This window comes from Crocodylus siamensis, chromosome 3 (assembly GCF_052110815.1).
Source record: "Crocodylus siamensis isolate JL-2025a chromosome 3, ASM5211081v1, whole genome shotgun sequence".
Classification (NCBI taxonomy): Eukaryota; Metazoa; Chordata; order Crocodylia; family Crocodylidae; genus Crocodylus; species Crocodylus siamensis.
The window spans coordinates 47260121-47282469 of NC_143397.1; the positions used below are offsets into that span (position 1 = coordinate 47260121).

The 22349-nt window shown below is 42.8% G+C and overlaps 1 long non-coding RNA gene across 1 annotated transcript in view; it reads right to left on the reverse strand.

Moving 5' to 3' along the window:
* Positions 1-1190: 1190 nt before the first annotated feature.
* Positions 1191-22349, reverse strand: part of LOC149868245 (uncharacterized) — a 94178-nt gene continuing 73019 nt past the window's right edge. Inside the window, exons 12-14 of the long non-coding RNA XR_016441209.1 lie at positions 7115-7193; positions 6127-6171; positions 1191-4493 (exon numbers count right to left, since the gene is read on the reverse strand). This is a non-coding gene — a long non-coding RNA (uncharacterized LOC149868245). The remainder of the gene's footprint in view (positions 4494-6126; positions 6172-7114; positions 7194-22349) is intronic.

Sequence of the window (22349 nt, forward strand, 5' to 3'; positions counted from 1 at the left end):
GACAGTTCAATGTACCTCAAGGTTTGCTTTGCTGTTTTACATGTAAGACCCAATCCACAGGGCATAATGTGCCCGCAACATGGTCCTAAGGACTCTCACCTCCCATTGACTTCCATGGAACTGGAAGTACCTCATAAGAGACACCTTCACGATTAAAATTATACGCAGCCCTTATGGCTAAGTACAGACAGTCAAAAAGCCTGAGGCTGAATCGATTCAATCTTAGCAAGTTAATCTAAGCTGCGTAGCTTGAACCGATAAACAAGTGAACAGACATTCCCTTTCAATTCTGGAAATGTAGCCACATGCTCAGGCCAAAAGCCGGGGGGCAGAGTGCTAGAGCATGGCCCCCTGCACTGCTGGAGCAGACAGTTTGGGACAAGGCTAGCCCTCCCACCCTGCAAGGGTGGCTTGTGAGGGAGGTGGGGTGCGGGGGGACTGTGAGTTAACTGGAGTCCAGAGGGGATCTGGGACAGATGTTCAGTAAACTGATTTAACCTAAATCAGTTAAATCTGATACTACATCCATCCAGGTTTTTCTTAAACCAGTTTCAGTCATTTTGAAAGTGGTTTATATTCACTGTACTTCTGTTGTATTACATATTTTAACCAGCTTCCCAATCACTTATACCAGTTTATATGTAATTTCTGTCCCTAGCCTGTATGTAGTTTTTGCCTGTGCCCCATTTTCTTGGTGGTTTAAACCTTTTCACCTTTAGAATAAAAAAAAAAGGCCCCATTTCAAGAAAGTACATGAGCATCTATGATTAGGTCCCATTGATTTCAAATGGATTTAAATATGTGCTCTCTTAAACAAGAAAGGTATTAAGTATATGTTTAAGTGCTCTCCAGAATTAGGGCCAAAGTAAAGAAGATTGCTTGCAAAGTCCTTTTGCTAGTGACAGTGCTGCCTTTTATGGGAGAGGGTCAAAAACACTCCTAAGGCAAACTAAAGAAGTGAAGGGTATGTGAATGGTGGATTCATTGTTTTCTCTCAAATCTTACATATTTTTGTATGTTTCTGCTTCCAACCAGCCCTACTCATGTGTTTTATACTTATACACAATAAAGCACTGGGGGAGGAAAATGAGGAAAAAAGGAAGCTTGAAAGAAAATTTGTGTGGAATGATAGCAAAGAAGGATCCACTTATTCATTTAATGTATGAGTGCATTTTATTGCTGAAGAAAGATGCATTCACACAGCTTATCTTCATTTATCTGTGGAGGGGTCCTGAGGAGACATTGCAAGCAGATAAGCTGTTATTTGCTTCTCCTCAACGCTCCGGTTTTCCTGTTGAAAAGATTATGAATAGTAGAATCAGTGATGCACCTTTTCCAGTCTTAGAAAAAATAAAACACACTGCTAAAATTGCAATTAAGCCAAATACTTAGAGTGCATTTTCAAAAATGTGTGCATGTCTAATATTTACACCACTGGTCAAGATAGGAATCACTAAGTCTTTGTTTTTGTCTGTCTGATAATGGATTAAGATGAAAAAAATCCCAAGCAAAATAGAAATTACAAACAGCTCTGTTGGGGAATACAAACACAGCTCTGAAACCTTCCTTTCTTCTATTTTTAATAGCCAGGAACATAAATCATAGGAGCCAAGCTATGGGAAATATTAATCCTGCCACTAGAATCTGCCTTCTAACTGTCTTCCCAGCCAGTTGAGTAGGTAGGTGGTTTTGGAGTTACCCCAAGTGCTGATTCCATCACAGCTTGGACTGCTAATGAGCTGTCTCAGCTATACAGCATTTTCCTTTGTCTCAGCTACAGTTCTAAGGGCCTCATCCATCTCTATCTAGGTACAAATAACATTTTCATAAGACTTCAGTTAAGGTCTGTTAATGGCTAAAAAGATGTTGTAAGATAATGTGTCTTAACTTGCCAGCTGTTCTCTATCAATAATTAAATTGTACATTTCTATCCCCCTCCCCTATTATTTGAGGACTACTTGAAAGCCTCCTAATGCCATTATGAGGTGGGAACCGATTATTATATTTATCTTTCAGAAAGATACACTGAGATGGAGAGAGTTAATCAGGACCACAGATACAGTCGTCTGCAGAGCTGGAAAGAGTACCACAAACCCCGGTTACTTCCTTTACATAACCTGATTCTCCTCTTGTTTTTCCCTAGTATAAATCCAGTAACTCCAGTGAAGTCTCTGAAGTTATATTAATATAACTCACGTGCACAGAACTGCTCATATTGCCTCAGTGTTTGCAATATGAGGGCAAGAGTTACCAACTCAACTTTCCAAGCAGAAACGTATGCAAAGCTGATTTACAAAATCTATGGAGACAGAAGCAGAAGTTCAGAGAGAACAGACAGTTTGCATAAACATTAGGGCTGGAAGGGGCCTCGGAAGATCGTCGAGTCCAGCCCCCAGCCAAAGGGCAGGAAGTCAGCTGGGGTCATAGGATCCCAGCAAGATAAGCATCCAGTTTGCTCTTGAAGGTGTTCAGTGAAGGTGCTTGAACCACCTTCAATGCCCATTCATCTCAGTGCTTTGTTTACTCCAGAACCTAATTCTGATAATTGAAATATTATCTCCATTAAAACTATCAATACTGATCTTTTTAGCAGAAATATCAAGTGTGATAAGTTCTTGAATGGGCGTGTCTGCTTTTCTTCTGCCAATCTGTTTCTGGCTATTCTTAATACAGTCTAGAGTGGTTTAGCATCCTTAGAAACAGAATGATAGCATTAATGATTATGATTCCTTCCTGGGGGTAAATACATTTGAGTGTAACAAATATTCTTTTTCTCACTTTCTGAAGTTGTTTCTGCTTCTGGAAAACAACTTAGATGACAGCTTTCAGTGTGACTCTGATTTTTCTTATTGGAAGCATCTAATAAGCACAGACACCTCTCTGCCTTTATTTCACCACATGAGTACCTCCAATTCACCAGTTGTTGAAGTAATTCAATCTGATCTGTTCAGATGATGGGTTTTGACAAACTACATAAACCTGTCATTAAGGGGAGGACAGGTTATAGTCACTGCTCAGGACATAACAGTACTCTTCATTGTTTACTGCACAGAGGATAATCTAGCTCAAGAGGAAATAGCAAAGATAAAAGTAAGGTTAGTTAAACACTGAATTAGGCACTCTGTGCTGAAAAAGAGTGATAGTATCTGCCCACTAGTTCAAAGGTTCAATGTAAATATTATTCATTTACAAGTTCTGCTTGGCTTTTACTTGTGACACTGATTATTAGAAAGATACAAGACTCCCATATAAGAGAAAAACACCAATTTTACCTAAGAAAGCCACACAAAAAATGTGGTTTCAGTCCCTTGATACCATAATAGTTAAAAGTGAGGCCTTTGACCTCCATAAACAATTTTACTTCTGGCTTCTTTCACTTGTGACCTGCAGACACTTTCTATCTTTCCACAGGCTTTTTACTCCAGTTTCCTTATTGGCAATTACTTACCTAGTAATTCAAATCCAATTTCAATATTGACTATTATGTTGTAAGCTCTGTATCAAACACATACATTATAACATGCTTGGTTTCCATTAAAATTCTAGCAGACTTAAGGAAAGTGAAAGGAAAAAATATAGCCGGTGATGTTGGTGAGTCAATTATGCTTGCATCGCATGGCCCTCTGAGTTCACATTAAACTCATATTGCTCCTGGTACTTTAAAAGGAACATTGATATTAAAAATTAAAGCAGGTAAGAACTGTATAGAGTACATAACCTAAAAATTGGATTGGCCTTTAATCTGACAGTGGATCATTGCTTTGTCCCTTTATATAGAGCATAAGTATGCTCTTTTTTTTGGTGTCCTTGCCCTTACATGGGTTTTCCTAAATCAGTACTCCAATATACTCCCCTGGGGTCATGCATGCATGCTCTTCCTAGGGTCAAGGCTGAGGAATGGGGGGAAAAGGAACTGGCAATATTTCTTGATACTGCCATCCATAAGGCATGTGTCAATCCAGCCAAAAGCCAATGCAGTATGGAGCTGCCTGAAGTCACTAAGGGCCTCCCCCACATTACTGAGAAGAGGGACCTAATCTATGAGAACAGAGTTCCAGTCCACAAAGAAGAGGAAGGTCCAGGCAAGGGAAATGCATGTACATCTTTTCCTAATATAGGCAAGATCTTCAGGGTGGGGAGGCCTCGTGTCTGCAAACACTTCTCCTTTGAGAAAATGCTTATCAGGAAACTCTGCTAGAGAAACCTGCCTCTCCAGCGCCTCCCATACATTTAGCTGCCACAGGTGTCAGTTAGCTCCACAGAACCAAATTCACCTTTGTACAACCACCCAGAAGTCAATGGAAAAACCCAGTGGGGTGAATTTTGCCCATCCAGTCCAGATGCAGTGTTAGTCTCGGTAGCACTGTAACACTTCCCCTGTGCACAGATTAACTTGAAAAGTCTTTGGAGTAGGGACTGTCTTCATGTCCTGTGTTGGCACAACACCATGCACAATGGGTTCCAAACAAATGATTGCATCTCCTGAGTGGTATCTGTATGCAAACAATAAATACATTTTAAAATAACTCCAAATACTGCATATTTATATAACTGAATGCATGTGGATCTATACACTGTACAGTGTAATTCTAGCCAGTTGCCAGTATTTCAGAAAACTGTTACTGCCGAGTCTGCAGTTCATAATTAAAAGCCCACTTCACTGATGTTCTCTTTTTCTGATCTCAGTGGTAGACAGTGAAATGATCCAGTGCATCACAGCATTATCTCCATAGCCTGTTCTGCAGTTTTCTTTTGTAATTCCTCGCTATTAGAGAGTTTATACTATTACTCTTAGTGAATGTATTTCTATGCTCTGCTTTTACCATCTTTTTCTGCTTCCCCAGAGGTACCTTCAAAGTGAACATCCTTCTACCTCTTTCATATTTAACCAGTCCCAATGAACTCTGTCTAGTTTACTACCAGGGATTTCTCTGCTTTTCCTTCTCATCATTTCCAGTTTGTTACATGGGGGTTTATAAATGCCAACTGTTTTAGCTGAAGGTGACCAAAAGCATTGAAATATTTTCATAATGTCTTATTTAATAATATCCCTTAACTATGTCATGATCTTTTAAACAGCTGTTTGGCAGCTCAATGGGAAAACAATGTAATATATTGATATCACTTGTAATGAAGACGAGTTAATTCTATCGAGTTTTTAGAAATCACTCCATCATCCTTCCCACCTGGATATATGACTGTCCAAGTCATTTCTATGTCAGTAAACTCATCAGAAAATATCAAAGTCATTAATTAAATTCGTGTATATTGGTAATAAAGTGAAAAACTATTTTTGTAGTTTCTGTGACTATGTCTATCTAAATTTCCATAGCAGTTCCAGTCCAGTGAATGTATAGACTGTATTTATAGAGGCAATGATCCAAATTCTATTTACTATTAATCCCAAGTAGCTCAGAATTAAAGGAGTTGCTTTGGATTTACACTAATGAAAAAGACTTTGTCCCTTTATAACAGACTATCCATAGAATGGTTAATACCAACCATAACCGTACAAATATTCAATATGCAAGAGTAATAAATTTAAAATCATGAAAATGGCTTAAAGTCATTCCCACTCCCTTCCCTCCACCTCCCCCGCAATAATGAGTTTTGCCTCCTGTTTTTTTTTAACCTTTATGCCAGGTACAGACATTACTGGTATGAGTGATCAGAAACTGGTCTATACCTGTAACAAAACAGAACTTTGGCGCACACAGACTGGTTTAAAAAGGACAGAACCCAGTCTACGATTTGCCCTCCACCCCCACCCCCACCAAAGTGTGACTGTGTGCTCTGTTCGCTACTGATCTAAACTACGCCACTTACAGAAAATCGCATAACTTAGATTTTTTTCACTTCAGGCCTTTTGAATGGCTGTACCTAGCCTTAATGCTCACATTCTTCAGGCTTTTTTTGCAACAACAAAATCTATAAACTTCCCATTTCCATGAAAGTTCAGATTCTCACAGTATTGCAGCCTTCCAGGCTTTAAGAAAAACACCCAACAAAATTGTGACCAGTGGTAGCAATCTATTAAACTAATAGGAGTTCCCCAGACTGCCCATCCCACTGTTATTTTAAAATCAGTCTTATTAACTGTTTATGTAAATGTTAGGAACTTCTTACCTGCAGCTCACTGGACTTAGCATCACTTAAACAGCTTAGAAGAGTCTTTTTAATAGGAAAAAGAAAGAGAAGAGGGTACTTGTTTAGGGGGAAGTTGGAGTAATAACCAAATGTTCTATCTTAAAATTAAAAAACAATAACTATGCAAAAGCATCAGGAACTCTTGACAAGGTTCTTAAACAACTGCTTGCCAGAAAGCCCTCCAAGCTCATTCATTCCGCTTTGTCTTTTTTAATAGGTTGTTTAATTTTGCCACAGCACTGGGTATCAATTCACCAGTTCCCTGGAAGTAGGATTGAAGCTCCTGTTTGGTCTCTGCTTAGCTACTATTAAAGTTGTACTTCACTTCTTTAATGTGGAGGCTGGCACAGGAGAGAATCCATTGCTGATTATCATGCAAATCGTTCTCTTCTGCTGTCTCCAAAGAGGCTCCCAGCTTTGCTTTCCCATTGATTCTTTCTTTGTCACAGGGATGAGGCTAACCATCTCTTCTGACACTAGAAGCTACAAAGATAGGTTCTTCTGACAGTGATTGGTAGGCAGAAATGAATCTTTCAGATAGGAGAGAAATATGATTTTATTTAAGAAAATAACCATACATAATTGGGCTTCTGTCACTTTAAATTTTAATGGTAATACTAGTGCTGAGGCTTCTGAAACTTTAAATTACAGCTTTCAGTGGCTTCACACTGAATCTCTCAATTATTCTTCCTAACTACTTTCTCAAAGCATGTGCACTATGACATGGATATCACAACTCAAATCTACATCCCAAACTGACTGCAGGGCTGTGAGGTATCTACTTGCCAGAATTCTGCCTTGCTCAATCACAGAAGATCAGAAGGACAAAAAGAAGAGTATCATTCCTAAAGCTATAGCCAGCCATTTGCTGAAGATTTGAACTCGGGCAGACGAACCCTTCTAGTCTCATGTGAAAAAGTAAGAACGGCCTGTACATTTTGCCTGTTAGATTTAGCATCTAGCTCACCTGCTTCCTTCCCATCAGCTCAGATGGGATTCAAGTATATTAATTACTAACAGGTCCCAGAAGAGAGCAGTGTAGAACTCTGTGGATAATGAAGGGAAAAAAGGGAGGAAGTTTTAAGCATGTCACCTGTCATTAGAAATTGTTAGCATGTTAATCTACAATTTTTCCTGTTATTGTTTTAATATATTTTCCATTCCATTGTCATTTACCTGCTATTTTTAAAATATAGACATATATCATACATTCTCTGCCCATGCTTAACTATACATATGTGAGTAGTTCTACTGCAGTCTTTATTTCCATTAATAGCAGCCTCAGATCTTAACCTAGTGGCTACAGCAAAACAAAGCACTATTCCTCTGCCTTGGCCTGGAAGACATCCCACTTTTTTGTTCTAGCCTCTTCCCCATAACCATATATGCATCTGAGTTTCTAGTAGTCTCATACTCCACAATGGAAATGTGCTGAAGGTTTACTATTCTAAATAGGTTGTTCCTATGCACAATACTAAAGCTAAGCATTTTAGAAATATATATACATGGGCGGGGGCGGAGAGGCTTTAGGACATACCCCAGTCCCTAAATAGAGGGAGATGAGAATTACCCTTGCACCTGGCATGTTTTCTGCCAGTCACAAAATCTGCAATGATAAAGGGGGACTAGAAGAGTCTGTCCCCACAATTTACACTGAATAGTGGATAGGTGGGAACAAGAGACCATAGGGTCATGACTGTAATCCTGATCAGATAACTAAAAAGCTACATTCAGTAACTCAGGCAGATTCCCATCTGTTCCCACTGTCCAGGTATACATATTACACTCTTACCAGTCAGTATAAGTGATTGGAAACCAGTCTATACTTGTAACAGAACATAAGTTCAGCATACAAAAGCAGTTTACATCCATAACAGAACAGAAGTTCAGGACACACAGACTACTTTAAAAATGGTGTAACCTGGTCTAGGGTTTGCCCCATCACCACCCACTAAAGGCAAGGGAAATTGGTTCACTAGCAATCTAAATTATGCCACTTAAAGAAAACTGCATAACATTGGCAATGCACAGGGAGTGCACATGGGTGCACATACAACCTCTGAGTGTGGTGGTGTACCCCCTGTGAAAACGCACTGCCAACACTGCTGGCAGACACCACTCGCCACCAACACCACCAGTGGTATCTGTGGGTGGTCCACAATCACCGCTGGCCACCGCCAACACTGCCAGTAGCATCTGTGGGTAGCTGCCAACCACTGGTCAGCGCTTGCCACCCTCCCCCGAAACCCACACTGCCAACAGCACCACGGCCACCTGCAGGAGCTCCCCTCTTGCTACCGCCATGCTCCCACCGCCAACAGCACCACCACTGCCTGCAGGAGCTCACCATGCCCTGCCCCCAGCCTCTGGGGGTACCCAGCATTCATACTGCATAACCTAGATCAATTTCAACTTGGGTTTTTTGAATGTTTGTACCTAGTCTATGTGGCTTAGATGTAAAGCAGTATCAAATGAAAGAGGTATGGGAGGGGAGGAACCCAGAGTTACATCGAAGCCCCCTGGATCTCTTTTAGCTGAGCTGGTAGGGAGACGCACTCCAAGCCATGCCGCGCAAACAGAGCGCACAAACAGGCACACTCTGTAAGAGCGCACCAGTGTTTGCATCAGTGTTCGTGCCAGCGGGCAAGCAGGAAGGGCCAGGAGGGAGACTCCTGCTAGGGCAGGGTGAAGCACCACACTAAGCCATAAACAAGCAGCAGCTCCTACAATGGTGTCAACATGGAGTGCTGCCAGGGCCCCAGCCTGGGGGGGCGCAGCCTACCCAGGGCTTGTCTGAGGCCTCCACCCAGACAGAGTCCATGGAGGGGCTGGCGTCCCCCCACCCCCTGGCCTGCAGGAGTTGCCCAGGAGGGGCAGAGATTGGGGACCCCCACACCTGTCCTGTGGGTGCCCGCCTTAGGGCACAGGTGAGGGAGCTCCAGGAGGAGGTTAGCAGGCTGAGGGGAATCAGAGAGGTGGAGGATGAAATTGACAGCTATTTCCTTTCCTTGCAGAGCCACACACCCTAGGAAGAAGCACCTCAGGAAGTGCCCTCCACTGCAGAGTGGCAGATGGTCACCTCCAGAACGAGGGCTGCTCTTAACACATCAGTTCCAGTTCCTCTAATCCTGCTGGAAAACAGGTACAAGGCCCTGGCAACTCTGGAAGAGAAGGAAAGAGAGGAGGCAACCGGAGAGGAGGCACCTCCACACTCTCCATGATCTGAGCAGGATGAAGGAGTTAAGCAGTCCCGGAGGAAAAAGCGTTGAGTGATTGTCATAGGTGACTTCATCCTGAGAGGTACAGAGGGCCCCATCTGTCACCAGAACCCTTCGACACATGAGGTTTACTGCCTACCCAGAGCAAAGATTCAGGACATGAAGGGGATGATCCAGGCCATGATCCAGCCCACTGATTACTACCCCATGGTCCTAATCCACGTGGGTACTAATGATGCGGCCAGGAGAAGCCCATATCACCTGATGGCGGACTACCACGCTCTGGGGGGGGTGCTGAAGGAGATAGGCACACAGGTGGTTTTCTCTTCTGTCCTACCTGTGAGTGGACGTGGCATGTGACGTGTATCGCAGAGACCAACTGGCAGCTTCAGGAATGGTGTCTCAAGGTGGGCTTTGGTTTCCTCGACAATGACCCGCACATCACAACAAGAGACATGCTCAGATGGGATGGGCTCCACCTTTCTCCTAAAGGTAAGCGTGTGTTTTCTTCTAGGTTGGCAGATCTCCTCCAGCGGGCTTTAAACTAGGCTCATTGGAGAAGGGGAAGACGAGGGCGGAGGAAGCCTTGGACTGCCAAACCAAGCAACACCCACAAGTAGAGCCCAGCCTAGACTGATGAGTGGAACATATACGCAGGTAAGCAACTGGGGCCAGAGTAATGCTGAAAGTAGGGGGCCAGTGCACACATCCTTAGGAGGCCTCAAATGCCTCTACACAAATGCTCGTAATATGGGAAACAAGCAAGAGGAACTTACCCTCCTGCTAGCTGACACCAACCCAGACATAGTGGGGCTCACTGAAACATGGTGGGACCCAACACATGACTGGGCGGTGAATATCAAGGGCTATAGGCTGTACAGGAGGGACAGGACAGGAAGGAAAGGTTGGGGTGTGGCACTCTACATTAAGGAGGACTACACATCCTCATCAATTAGCAAAGAATTAGAGGAGGGGCACTCTGAAGTGTTCTGGTTTAGAATACAAGGCAGTTGAGGGGAAAGAGATTTAAAGGTGGGGGTCTACTACAGACCACCCAACCAAGGGGAGGAGCTAGACCAGGAATTCTTAAGTCAGCTCATGGAGGTAGTTAGATCAAAGGACATGGTCATCATGGGAGACCTGAACTTTCCAGACATCTGCTGGAAAGAGCAATCAGCCAGGTCTGACCACTCACGTAGGTTCCTAGCCAGAATGCAGGACCTCCATCTAACCCAGAAGGTGCACAGCCCCACGAGGGGAGATGCCTTGTTGGACCTGGTGCTAGCCACCAGCAATGACCTGGTGAGGGAGCTGTAGGTGCTGGACTATCTGGGTGACAGCAATCATTGCCTGCTGGAATTCACCATCCAGTGGAAGGTGGCAAAGGCCTACAGCAAGGCAGCAGCCCTAGATATCAGGAGGGCGGACTTCAGTGAGCTAAGGAGAATAGTCGGAGAAGCACTGAAGCCCCAGAGGGGAGGGGAGTCAGGTGTCCAGGAAAAGTGGTCGCTTCTTAAGAAGACAATCCTCCAAGCCCAAAGGGAGGTAATCCCAACACGGATCAAAGGGGGCAGGAGGGCGCAAAAGCCCCCATGGCTCACCAGAAGCATCTGGGAGTGTCTCCTAGCTAAAAGGGAAGTGTACACCCAATGGAAGGGAGGAGCCATCACCAGGGAGGATTATACTGTGGTTGCTCGGGGATGCAGGGGGGCAGTCAGGAAGGCCAAGGCAGAGATGGAACTGGGACTAGCTTCCTGGATCAAGGACAACAGGAAGTCCTTTTTTAAATATATAGGGGGCAAAAAGAAGGTTCCAGGTAACATGGGGCCCCTGCAGGACACGCTAGGAAATTTGGTCATCACACTAGACAACAAAGCTAACCTATTTAATGATTTTTTTGCCTCCATTTTCCTGAGCAGAGACCAGAACAGCCACCCCCCCCCTGGGCCCCCCTCAGGGAAGGTGCACCTAGGCCAAGTGTTAGTGAGGAACTAGTTAGGGAACTTCTGGAGGGACTGGATGTATTCAAATCAGCTGGTCTGGATGATCTCCACCCTAGAGTACTGAGGGAATTAGCTAAGGTCATTGTGGGACCCCTGGCACAGCTGTACGAGCACTTGTGGTGCTCTGGTGTGGTGCCAGAGGACTGGAAGAAAGCCAATGTGGTTCCCATCTTCAAAAAGGAGAGGAAGGAGGACCCAGGAAACTATAGGCCAGTTAGTCTTACCTCAATCCTGGGCAAGCTTTTTGAAAGAATTATTCTGGCACATGTCCACGAGGGGCCAGCAGAGGAGATTAAGCTTAGGGGCAATCAACACGGGTTCATTAGTGGCAGGTCCTGTCAGACCAACCTGGTGGCCTTCTACGACCAGGTCACCAAATCCTTAGATGCAGGGGTAGCAGTGGACGTAGTCTTCCTGGACTTTCGGAAGGCCTTCAACACTATCTCTCACCCCGTTCTCATTAAGAAACTGGGGGACTGTGGTGTTGACACATACACAGTCAAATGGGTCACCAACTGAGTGGTGGTGGACGGGTCATTTTCGACCTGGAGGGATGTGGGCAGTGGGGTTCCGCAGGGTTTGGTCCTCAGGCCCGCACTGTTCAACATCTTCATCAGTGACTTGGACGAGGGGGTAAAAAGCACCCTGTTCAAATTTGCTGATGACACTAAGATGTGGGGGAATGTGGGCACGCTCGAAGGGAGGAATAGGCTACAATCAGACCTAGACAGGTTGCAGGGGTGGGCGGACGAAAATAGGATGAGATTCAGCACTGAGAAGTACAAGGTGATGCACCTGGGGAGGAAGAACCAGCACCACACCTACAGGCTAGGGAACTCCCTTCTCATCAGTGCAGAGGCAGAAAAGGATCTTGGAGTCATCACTGATGCCAGGATGGACATGGGCAGGCAGTGTGGGGATGCAGTCAGGAAGGCCAACCACACCTTGTCGTGCATCCGCAGATGCATCTCGAGCAGGTCCAAGGAGGTGATCCTCCCCCTCTACGCGGCACTGGTCAGGCCACAGCTGGAGTACTGCGTCCAGTTCTGGGCACCGCACTTCAAGAGGGATGTGGACAACATGGAGAGGGTCCAGAGGAGGGCCACTTGCATGATCAGGGGGCAGCAGGGCAGGCCCTATGAGGAGAGGCTGCAGGACCTGAACCTGTTCAGCCTCCACAAGAGAAGGCTGAGGGGGGATCTAGTGGCCCGTTACAAACTAGTCAGAGGGGGCCTGCAGGCATTGGGGGAGTCCCTGTTCCCCCAAGCACTACCAGGAGTAACCAGGAATAATGGTCACAAGCTGGCAGAAGGTAGATTCAGATTACACATCAGGAGGCGCTACTTCACATTCAGGGCGGCTAGGGTCTGGAACCAACTTCCAAGAGAAGTGGTGCAGGCTCCTACCCTGGGGGTCTTTAAGAGGAGGCTAGATGAACACCTTGCTGGGGTCATTTGACCCCAGTACTCTTTCCTGCCATGGCAGGGGGTCAGACTCGATGATCTGCTCAGGTCTCTACAAACTATGAAACTATGAACACACAGTTCTTCACCATTTGCATAATCTGAGCTTTCATTTTAAACCAATTAAGTGTCTAGCCTTTATGGTTATGAAGAAACCTCCCAAAGGTAAATCAAGTAGAAAGTGATGCTGTGAAGTATCTGCTGCAGGTGGAAAGGGGAATGGGAGTGCACAGGAATGAATGTAGGGAATGTAAATAGAACTATATGAGAAGGGCAATTTTTTCATTTTATTAAATCAGACTTTTACAGTATTTGTTGAAAGCAAGAAGCACTGAATTATATTTAGATAATCGTTCCATAAATAATGTGTGTTTTCACAGCAGTCACAAAGTCTGGAATTTATGTGCTAATTACAGACCCCAAATCATCTCCACGCAGATTTGCAATTAAAACTGAAATATTTTCATATACAATGTGATTCCTGTATTCATAGCAACAGCCATGAGACACGCTGGTTCGTATTTGCTCAGTAAATTTGAATATTTTATGTTTGAACACAATTGTTTCACTTTTGCTGTCCTTACATTTGATATTTTTAAAGCCTGAAAGAGTTTAGAGTTTAGTGCTATGATTTTTTTAATGAATATGCGTCTGTGCTAATTCATAGACTGTAACAAGCCAAAAGGAACAAATAATGATTGAATGACAGCAAGAAAATAACATTCCTGTGTGGGGTTATCCCCTTTATATATATTGTAAGAAAACACATACATTTAGAGCGATGCACTGACAGCATGAATGCAAATTTAGGGAGAACGTTGAATAATTCAGTAGCTTGTTATGTGATTATATCTGATTGGTCCCTACTAAGATGTTGCCCATAAAAATGATTTCCCATGGTAGCATTGGTCTAGGGGTGGGGGTTATGATGTCCATAAAATGGGAGAACAAGGCTTACTTAAACTAATAATATCATGGCTTCGCAGAATGATTGATGGTCTTTAAAAAGGCCCAGATTGGTTTCATCTTTCTTCTGATTTTATCACTGACTTGTTCTTAGTCATGTGCAATCACTAAGGCCAAGAGAGGTAACAAGTGTTTGATGTATGATACTTGAGCCACTTTTGTCAGAGCTGCATTTATTTTAAACTGCACTCGTATTTGATACTCCTAACATGTATATGTTCTTTATGTTTATTTTTTTCCAGATGATGGGAATAGGCATTCTCGGGGGAAGGGTCAAGAGGTAAGCCAAGCTCACATTATAGTAACGTTGCCAAAAATGCAGTAAAAATTAAACAGATCCTCCTTTTTGCAGCAAGACTATTTCCATTACAGATTAAATGGATTAAGAAGTGTGCAGGGCCATCATCTTTCTGAGAGGACCTTCTATTCTTTATTCTTTGCTGTATGTGCATACCTTTCAGAATGCTACTTATGCCTCTTAGAATATATTATCCATTTCAATTCACTCCATCCTTCACAATCTGCAGAGAGCCACAAAAACTCCCTTTATGTCAAAAGAAATTTCTGGTGAAGGAAAAACATATTTAATTTAACCTGTTGGGAAAAAAGGGTCATTCTGACTTGTTTCTGAACACTTTCACATCTCCTCATACACTACAAATCAGGCCAGATATCTTAATCATTTGCAGGAAACATCCTTATCAGTAACGTATTCAGGAAAGATGTATATGTGTGAGCTGCAAAATGTTTGGCAGAGGCCCAAAGGAAAAAAAGAAAAAGAAAGAAAGAGTATTAAAGGGTTGATCAAGTAGCTTTGTGTTGGAGCCCTATTCATTTTGGAAACTTTCTGTCATCCCTGTTTGTTCTATTCAGAAGAATAATAGACAAACCAGTAGAATGTCAGATTTCTATGACTTGATTTCATCCAATGAATCTTTTATATATTGCTATACACACATGTACAAATTACAGTGCTCCATGTATACCTATGTGCATGTATGTTATCTAGACACACAGGTTTTCTGATTCATGATGATTTTATTTCATGTAGAGTTTAACGGTTTTCTGTTTTGACAATTTAAACACTGTCTCAACATTGTTTAACAAAATCAAGAGCAGTTCTTGGCAATTAATTTCTGCAGTCAATAGTATTCTCAAACTGGGCAACTCCCCTTGGAACTGGGAGCCACAACAGAAAAGACTGTGTGAGTGAAAGAGCAAGACAATTCATTAGACGATGCTGCAGCAGCTCAAAGTGGCGGGGGATGTCAGCCCCTGCTCCTGTGCTTCAATACTAATGAGAGTCATTGCATATTCATAACCCTAAATACAGTCGGCTTCTTATAAAAACTTTTGTCACCGAGGCTTCACGGCAAGAGCAAAGCATTGCACTCTTCGTGTCGTGGCACTTCCGCCAAGTGAGTGCAAGAGCAAGATTGATTGTTTTGCAACGCAGCTTGACAGGGACCTAAGAGATACTGCCCCAAGGGTCCTGAAACTAAGCTTAGTTTGATTACAAGGCTCCAAGTAATCAAAGAAACAAAAGAGAAAAAAAAAGTGTGGGGGGGGTTTAAGATAAAGGAATGCTCCAAAGATATAGCTTTCCTTATTGAGTGTTCAGAGTAATTATCTGTTAGAAGTTTAAACCAGTTCATATCAATTTTTATCACGGAGGAAGAAGAATAGTAGGCTCTAGCAAACTTGTTCCCATGTTGTAGAAACACTGCTGCATGTCTTAATAGATACAAATCTCTAAAACTGTATGAAGTTTCACGTCAATATGAATAGCAAAGATTAGTGAACTCAACCTGTCAGATATTAAAATCAGTTCTGCCAAGTGTTGTGCTACCCAGAATTCACTTCTTGCAGGTTTCTTTTCATTTTGTTGTCAGTTTCTGCTTCTTCTCATCATTATTACTATTTTTATTATTAGTTTTGCGAAACTCCCTATCTCCTGTGCTCCCAGTCAAATCCTGAGGGTGCACAGCACTCCTAGCCTTTGACCTCATAATACCTGTCTGCTGGGGCAGCTATTAGCATCCCCTGGAGTCAAAGAAGGGAACCGTATGTTTCAGCACCCACTTTGAAAAAGCCTTGAGCATTTTCTCACTCGTAATGATGTCTTCAGCTGGAATGCCAGCACATTTCCACATCTTTTTGACAGGCAAGCAGACTATAAAATATACATAAAATTAAATAAAACAGGACATTAAAACAAAGGTTTCAAAATCTGATTACATGCAAGGCTGGGATTTTTAAGGAATTTTCAAATGCACACACTCACATAAAATATCTTCACGGCTCAAGATGAATCATGAAATATTAGTGGTGGGGAGCTTTCTCACTAAATTGTTAAATATCTCCGTCATATGTATACAGGTTTTGAAAATAGAGGAATCTTGTAGTTATGATTGATTGAGGTAACTGATTATCCACAGATATTTTAAGTGTTAAGACATTAAATTGTCAGCCATATCAGTTTGATTGCAGTAAAACATAAAAACATTGACTTTTGTCTAGTTAGAGAAATTTATTTTTCCCAGAATGACAATCCTTTAAGTAGAAACCAGGCAGCCTGCCAGCTCCCCATGTCATACATTGAAGTTTGCAAATGCAACCCATATTTTCAAGGTTTTTCAAGGTTCAATGAATGGTGCATAGGTCTTTTGCAAATAGTCTTGTAATAAACAGATTTCTGTACATGGCTTCAATCTTTCTTAAGCCTGGGTAGAATAGTATTTATTCATTATGAATAAATGAATGGGTTATATAGCAGCTTGCATTCAAGGTGTATATGTAGTCAGAGCTCTTCACTTATGTAAAACATTTTTCTAAAAGAAACAGTAACCCACTTTGGACTGCAGCAATAAGAACAAGTTTGATTAATATGTTTTACAAGCCTGAAGTAAATGCTCATCATAACTGTCAGCAACCTGACAGCTCTCAAAAAGAGCCTTTGTTCCTAGAATGAGTAATTTGTGTGATCTTCTTTAAGATACCACATTCAAAACCTGAGAGGAAGAAGGTGTTACATTCATGTGAATTCCACTCAAAATGTGATTGCTGTTAAATCTGCTTTGTATTCTGGATCCTTGATATATACACACTATGTGACAGAATAGCAACTTTTTTTATTTATTGCTCTTGCTTGGCAGAACACCTGTGTTTTTCATTAGGCAGAGGTGTATTCATAGATCTTTGTACCTAGATAGAAGAATCACAAATACTGGATGCCACATTAGTTTTTTTTAATTAAATCCACATACTGAGAAATGTTGTTAGAATGCAGTAATGATGTTTTTGATTACTGAAATCTCTAACTGAACAAGCTAGAAAATGAAGGGGAAACAAAAATTGGATGGTAAAGTTCAATCTTGTGAAACATGAGGAATCATCTATTAAATGTTTGGACATTCTTTCCCAAAAGCTAGCCATCAAGCACCTCATGAAGACAGCAATCCCTATAATGCAATTGTAATTATATGCTGGTGTAGAGAAATATTTCTTTCCTGACCTCTTAGGGAACAGAATAATGAATACCCCAATTACTTATAGTGGGACAAACTCTATTATTATTTAAATATATGTAAAAGTAGAATAACGTTTTAACAATTCCATTCTTATCTGTATATGAGAAAATAATTACAATGAAAAATTCCTCATCAACAGCTATTAGTGATAACAAAATAGTCCAACCTTTTCCTAAAACCTAACGAAGTACTTGTCTCAATGACCACATGTGACAGTACGTTTCAGTTTGACTACAAACTACGAGTTAATTTATTTTTACATTTTTTTCTACCAATACTTCCCTTCTTAAACTTCCCATGTTGTGTAACTGAGCAAAATAGAGGAAGTAATCAAGCATACCTATAGCCCTTATGGTTTCACATACCCATGCTGAATATATATTGCATCAACTGTTCACAGTAATTGCTTGCGTACCCAGTTTTATGCTACACTACATGAGCGCTAACTGACCCTTCAGTGGAAGTGAAGAATATTCTTCACTTATTACTTATTAGAAATTCTGGTCCTTACATTTTTCCAACTTGCCAGGATGTTTCCAAACTCCTCCAGCTTGTTTAAATCTATCTGGCATTTCCTATCATATGTGACCATAGATCTGTAAATTGTTCTGCTCAGGTAGTACTTACAAAGTACTACTAAACAAAGTGAAGTCCCCTTGATTTCTCTGGGTTCCACACAGGCATAGAAATCTATCTATGCACAACAGATTGCAAGATTAGAGACTACATACTGCAATTACCCAAACCAACTTAGTATGATTGGCCAACTCACTACCGGCTTCGTCCTCCCAGTCATTCATAACAATAACAATAGTTGGCCCAGTATCAACATGCAGACTACCACTCAATTACAAAAACTTCCCATCACTTTGACCAGGATCCATTCACTATAAAGCTTGGTTTCCTAACCAATTTAAAGCCAAGATAAGATTTTGTGCATCCTTCCACAGATATTTATTTTCCTGGATGCTCTCTTTTTCACAGTTCTTGATCAAAAGAGATCTAAAAATCCAAGTAATTTATGTCAATAAGGTTGCCTTTCTCTGTTATCTACCATATTTATTTGAATAGAAGATGAAGTTTTTTTCCCCAGTTGGCATGGGGGAAAAAAGCCTCTCGTCTTACAATCGCATACAAGGAAATCTCACTCAATATGATGTCTGCTATTAAACTGCCAAAAGCAGCATGTGCTTAGCAATGAAAACCAACTATTAAGTTGATTACATGCAGCAAACCCTGAGCATGACTATAAAACACATGGTCCACATTAGGCAAACACAACTGATGGGAATTTTTCAATTTTTTTTGCCCTTTTAAAAAAAAAATCAGTGAGTGTTCGCTCCACAGGGAACTGGCATGGGGCCTGGAAGTTCTGCAATACTAGGCTGACATCGGGAGAGCCAGAGCCAGCTCTGACACCCTCCCCTTGGTGCAAAAAATGCTTGATTTTAGTCAAAAGACCATGATGCTGATGGGAATCTTGGGGGGTGGGGCAGGGGCAGCTTAAAAAAACCAAGTAGTTGTTCCCCCCAGGAAGGAATTGGTATTGGGTCTGGAAGTACTGCAATACCAGGCTAGCACTTGAAGAGACCAAAGCAAGTTCCAACACCCTTCTCTGGTACCAAAAATGCTGATGGGAACCTATCACAAGAATAGGTTAGTGCAACCCATCTAAATAAGATGTATGGTAATGCCCATTAAGCACAGCCCCCCCTCACTGTCAGATCTTTTTCATGATCTACCACATTGAATACATTTTGACTTCCTCTCCATTCCCACAGCTGAGCTGTCCCTTTCTTTCCCATTACCAATTATTCCTGTTTCTTCACCAGCATTAAATGCCTGGCAAATATCAGGAAACGGGGCCCCAAACAGCTTCCCTAGAATCGTTTTATTCCCCATCTCTCAGCCTGGTGCATATGATTAGTGTTACCCTGCCCTCCTTGAGGTGAAGCCGAATCAGGTTGCCCTGTGCCTTGTCTTCATATAATTTTTTGGCACATCCCAGGACTCATGACAAGAACACCCAGTTTCAGTCATGAGTGGGCTAATTAGCACCTGGTTCCTTTGTTGGGGGTATCTGGAGTACACACACATGCTGAGCTCTGAAACACTGTTGACTAATGAATTATGTGGTAAATTGTGAGCCTTTGGCTTTGGACTAATATCATGCATATTATACTACATATAAATAGGTGCCAAAGTGCTGCTCAAAAGCATGTTTATGGAGTATCTGTGCTAAAACTTGCAGCAGTTTCAGAAAAAGGGAAATGCATCAATTCTGAATAAATTAAGTGCATAGGTACTATACACACATTACTACAGCCATGTTTAATTTCAAGAGTCTGGTTTTAAAATGTGTTTCTCACTTCCATACATTTGGGAAGAGCAGGGTTTGACAGTAAGGAGAAGGGGAAGAGGATACCAGGGGAAAAAGCTGGGAGGAAGCAGAGAGCAAAGGGACTACTTTACCCCCAGATTTAGTTTCCAGCTGTAGCAGTGGGAAGGGGACAAATTCAAGGCAAACCTCTAATAATTAGATTCCACAGCTGGAAAATTATAACAAATTTATAAATTTTCCATAAATAGAATCTAATTATTGGAAGGTCATCTTATATTCAGGGTTATCTTCTACTTGGGTAAATGCGGTAATCTATTTCAGAGAATTTCAGTGAAAGAAAAGTGTAGCATTTCCTTTCACAAACTGTGCATCCTTGACCCTATCAGATTATAAGTTTCCAAATACTGTACTTAATTAGACTCTCATTAGGTAGTCCAGAATCAGGGTGAAGCTGGAATCTCACTGAGGTCTTAAAAAATAGCTACCTGCTTAATGACTGTTCAGCAATAAGGAAGAAGTTTCTGAGCTTCTCTTTTCCTTTTCTGAGTACATTGCATATTCTCGGCAACAATTCTACCATGTCGTACTCTACTACCTTCAGAAATCTTGGAGAAATGTCATCCATTCCTAGTAATTTACTATGACCAAGTTTCTGAAATTGCTCTTAGTTGTCTCCTGACATACTTAAGTTTGTTAAGGGCATGCTCTTATTTCCTGTGAAAAGTTACCTTGGAGTGGAATTTAGAGGAATTTCAGAAAAGTACAAAAATTCATTAAGGAGCTAAAGCAACTGACTCCCTTGAAAAGATTAAGTTGTAAGTATTTATAATGCTGAGTGATGAGTAGGAGGAGATGTGATAAAAGTCTGCAAAAATTTGAAAGGTTTAAATAGTAAGAAAGGAAGTACATTAAAGTGGTTGCCATTATAATATTACCTTAGATACTATCCTTACCAATGCAGAATTTCAGATGGTAACTGCTGGTGAACGCTGACTTTTAAAGACAACTGTTGTAAGATAGTCAAAAAATGGCAATGGGATGAAAATAAGAAGAAGAGAATAGAGGCTGAATGCCTAGAAATATTTCCTGGCAGTGAAATCCATTAAACTATGGAATACCTCCTTAGTTTATTAGTTTGGGATATTTAAATTTGTCTGGGCCGAACTCCAGTTAATGTACAATAAGAAAGAATACTTAATTGGCAAGAAAAGAGACACAAGTGCTTTCCACTCTATATTACTTTTATTACTTTATGTATTTCCTATGCAGTAAACATTGATTAAAAAAAAAAGCTTTAGGGACAGTTGGTACAGACTGGCTCTGCAGCTAAATGAACCATCAGTGCTAACCAAAGAGTCCCAACATATACACTCCTGGGGCACGTCCACACGAGCATGCACATGCCTCTTGCCCCACCTCAAACCCCTTTGAGGCAGGACAGCAGGCACATGTGAGAACAAAAAAATGTTTGGCCCTTGCCCTGGTGCTGAAACATGTGGCCGGCCAGGCCACATGTTTCAGCACCAGGGCTCCAGTGCCAGTGAGTTGGGGGGTTGGGGGAGGGGACCATGGGGGGGACCCCTGATGGCCCACCCACTCCCCCAGACTCCCCTCCCCCTGCCAGACCCCTGACCACTGCTGCAGCTGGCCCCACCCTCTGCCAGTCCCCTTGAGGCCCCCGACCGCTGTCCTGGCTGGCCTCATCTGTCCAAGTCCTCCCCCTGATCCCTGCCCTCCCATAGTTTAAAAAAAACCCTGCACTTACCTGCAGTCTGGTGTGTCTGGCTGACTGGGGCCTCACGTGCACAGTGCTGGGCAGAGTGACAGCCCCAGTGGCCCCATCCCAGACCCTGCTGCCCCCACCACTGTCCTGTACTGCCCGGGGGGCTCTGCCAGGAGGCTCTGGAGCCCCCCCCCCCCCCACCCCTGCTTCTAATGTAAGCAGAGGCTTTTTTTTTCTGGGTTTTTTCTGGGGGGTTTTTTAGTGATGGTGCCTGGGGTTATGGGGGTAGCCATGGGGGCCTTGGGGTGCAAGTTGGGGGGGTGAGGCTGGGTGGGGCAGCCATTAGAGGTCTAAGGGAGCAGGGGTAGGGCTGGGTACAGCAGCCATTGGGGGGGCTGCAGCAACTGATGGGGGAATGGGGCCAGGTGGGGCAGCAGTTGCAGGGCTGGGGTGGGGCATGTGGGCCTTGCAAGGGGGGTAGTAGCCCCTGTGGGGCCCATTTGGCCCCCATTGGGGGGGCATTCCCATTTGTGTGGGGTCTGAATCCCCTGTTGGGGGCCTGTACCCCTTGTTTTGGGGTTGAACCCCCTGTTGGGGGGGATGACCCCCTATCGGGGGGCATACCCCTTGTGTGGGGGCTGAATCCCCTGTTGGGGGCCTGTATGCCTTATGTGGGGACTGAGTCCCCTGTTGGGGGGGTTGAACCCCCTGTTGGGAGGCCGTACCCCTTGTGAAAGGGCCAAACCCCCTGTTGGGGGGCCAAATCCCCTGTTGGGGGAGACAGACCCCTTGTGTGGGGGCCATGGCCCTGTGGGAGTGCAGCAAAAAATTATTCATGTATTCATGAATTCATGAAACATGTATTTAGAGTTCACTTTATTATTATAAGAGACTTGCTTTAACACTGTAAGATATATCAGTAAAACATTGTCCAACTGATTACTGTCTCTGTCTTGCT